Source organism: Hibiscus syriacus, unplaced genomic scaffold (assembly GCF_006381635.1).
Source record: "Hibiscus syriacus cultivar Baekdansim isolate YM2019G1 unplaced genomic scaffold, ASM638163v2 tig00000170_pilon, whole genome shotgun sequence".
Classification (NCBI taxonomy): domain Eukaryota; kingdom Viridiplantae; phylum Streptophyta; class Magnoliopsida; order Malvales; family Malvaceae; genus Hibiscus; species Hibiscus syriacus.
Window position 1 is genome coordinate 280725 of NW_024061771.1, and position 3354 is coordinate 284078.

The following is a 3354-nucleotide window of genomic DNA, read 5'->3' on the forward strand; positions in this document are numbered from 1 at the left end:
AAAAAGAATAGATCCAAATTGCTAGTCAAAAGTGAAAGGTGTGAATATGAGAACTCGTATGTCATTGATGTAGATGGCAATTCATGCATGTATGCTACATCGAGAACATTAGACTGTTCATCCAAACATCTATCACAGGAAACATAAGCGAAACTAGAACCAACCTCCGGTACAAGATAACACAGCCTTCTTCCTCCAGTGTCAAAGAAGAAGGAAAAATCCGAAGGGTCGTCATGTAGGCGTAGGCTTGAATGAGGCAAATCAGCAAGATAAACCCAATTCCTTGAGGTAACCAACACATTCTCACACTTAGTATCACCTAAAACAATTTTGAAAGTACACAACAACTGAAAACAGCATACACATTTGAAATCAGACGATCAAACAAATAAAATCCTTTGTAACTAACTAAACTGACCATGGCATATCCCCTTCTCGTGACACTGCTTCGCTGCAAGAAGCAACTACATCACCACCAAAAAAAAAACTGACACGAGCTTTACTCATCGAAACATAAGAGAGTAAGATTCCAAAGAGGAAGTTATGTAAACAGACCTGAAACGCCAACCATTTCTTTTCAACGAGACTCAGAAAAAGCCGAGTACTCAATCGATCATGTAAGTTATTGAAAAAATAGTGCCTTAATAAATATGCTGCCTTATCTGTTTCTAGCCAAAACTGTACGAAAACCAACCATTCCAATCAGAAAAGCGCCGGATATAAATTAAAAAAAAAAAAGTAATCTCAATCTCAGGAATCAGTGCAATGTAGATGGGTCTGACAAAAAAAATATATCAATGAATTTAAGTCATGTTCAAGCTAAATCGATATTAAACAGTAGGAATCCAGATTGTTAAAAGGAAATAAAAGAAATGAGAGAGAACCGGTGACCTGGAAGGGCCAAACATAGGGATGCTCAAGGGAGCAGAATATTACCCTGATGTCTAGACGGCGCTCGTACTCGCGAAGATAGATGGAATCGCCTCGTTTGAAGTAAACCTTAACAAGAACGACGCCTTCGTCGTGCTTACACAGGATCGACTTGAAGAATCGGCCTCGACCGAGCACCTCCTTCAGCACCACATTGTACGAAGACGGCAAGTCGTGCAGGTAATACTCCGTTGCCGAGACCTGCGTCGTTCGCGCGATCTTGTTCCCCATTGAGCATTTGAGTTTTCGCTGCCACTTTAAGAAATTTTTATATTTATTTTCTATCGGAGCATCGTCTCAAAGAGAAGTTTTGCTTCGGGTTTCGGGTTATGGGTTATTAAGACTGAGACAATGAGCAGGATCAGGAGTTCGCAGCAAAATGCCTAAGGGACTTGGAAATAGTTTTTTAAAATTATTATTTTAGCGTTCCAATTACATTTAGGAAATTTTGTGTTTTTTTGTGTGTTTGGCTAATTTATTTATTTTTATTAATATAAGATAACATAACGATCTTAAATAATAAGAATAATTGTTTTATTATTGAAGACACTCAATTTCGTCTTTTATTATTAATATTATTATATTATATAATATTACATATTATATTGTATAATTATATATAATATTAATAACTGTATTTACATTTGCAGGCCCAAATATATGGCTCAAAATCACTACACAACTCCAACAGCTCACCATGCGAAACCCTAACTCTCCCTCAATCTCCACCAACGCCGCATCCATCCCAACCATCCCAACGTCGAATCCGAGTTTCACGACAGCACGCCCCCATCTCCGAAGCATTCGACGCAAGCAAGACCATCACCAGCAAACAAAGTGTCAGAGTTCTACTAGGACTCAAACTAGTCTAGAAATAGCATTATTTGTACTATAAATAAATCGACACACACACAAGAGGAGGACGAGTTTACACTAGGTTACACTAGAAAGCACGAGTTGATATAAACATATATTACACCAAAATACCAGAGAAACTACAAGGAAATTAAGAGAAAAAATATGTAAAATTTCGAAAGTTTATTCGAAATAAAAGGTACTTTTTTCCTTTTTCGCGTGTTATTCGATCTGCATGGGGCCTTTTTTATTTTGTTTCGTTGTTCCGATTTGAAAAACACCAAAAATCATATTTGTTTTGGCATGTGAACACAAGGGAACCGAGGTTATTTTCTTAGATCTGCGATTCCCTGAGGTCGATTTGTACAAACTGGTTAGATTTTTAAAACGAGGGGTTGAAAGCTTTCAGAAAAAGGGGTTTTTTTTAACTTTTACCGCCGATGATCGGCGACCGGCGCACACAGCCAAATTCTGGAAATTTGGGATGTGTTCTTCATGTGTGAAGAACAGACGAGAGAACGAAGGATTTGGGGATAGGGCTCTCAGCTTTCGAACAAGGAGAATGAAAAATAAAAGAAATTTAACTTATATACTCGGCCCGTGAACACCCGCGCAACCCGACCCGTCAGCGGCTAGATCCACGTATTTTCGTTATAAATGGGGTAAACCCACGATTTGGTCCTCCTGATTTTCAAACTTTTAATTTTCCCCCTAATCCGGCTTTAATCTTCAATGTTCTTTGACATTTGCCCATTGATTTAGCTTTTATTTCAATTTAATCCCCTACTAATATTATATATGTTTAGTTATATGTCCATTATTAGTATTTTTATATTTATTTCATTGATACTTTTTTTTTGTATATATATATATATATATATATAGTTTTTTACTTATGTATTTATATTCTTTATAATTTCTTTTATTTTTACTTCTTTTTATTATTTACTATTTTTTCATTTTTATACTTATTATACTATCATTTTTGTTTATACCTTATTTATAAGTTATTATGTATATATACATATTTTTATATAACTAGTATTATTACTATTTATTTTGGCTATTAACGTATATATTTATATTTTTATAATTATCATTATAATGGTTATTACTATTTTCCTTTTAACATATATTTTACTTTTTTTTCTTTATTTTATTTAATTGTTTTTCTCCCTTCATTTATTTTCTATCTCATTTGTATTTTTTCTTATTTATTTTTATTATCGTTTTATTTATTTGTTACATTATTATTATATTCTTTACTTCATTCGTTTTTCTTGTTCATTTTTACTTTTACTTCTTTTATTTTCTTATTTTTTATCTCATTTTGTTTATTCACGTTATTTATGTGTTTTCTTTGTTTTATTTATTTTCATTGTCTTTTACCTCTAACGTGTGTCTCGACCTTTTTTTAAAGGATATTTTCAAATTAATCTAAGGTAAGTAATTTTGGATCATAATTTTACCTTTTAAGTTAAACTTACATTTTTCTTACTTAATGACAACTGGAAATTACGTAGTGCCAAAAGGGCAGTTCAATGGTGTTAATCCTTCCTTTACTGTAAC

At 33.4% G+C, this 3354-nt stretch overlaps 1 long non-coding RNA gene across 1 annotated transcript; it reads right to left on the bottom strand.

Moving 5' to 3' along the window:
* Nucleotides 1-241: 241 nt before the first annotated feature.
* LOC120141285 lies at nucleotides 242-926 on the bottom strand. The gene is made up of 4 exons (XR_005517762.1): nucleotides 892-926; nucleotides 556-678; nucleotides 419-464; nucleotides 242-319 (listed from the first exon to the last, which is right to left on the bottom strand). It is a non-coding gene; the product is annotated as an uncharacterized LOC120141285 (long non-coding RNA).
* Nucleotides 927-3354: the final 2428 nt, after the last annotated feature.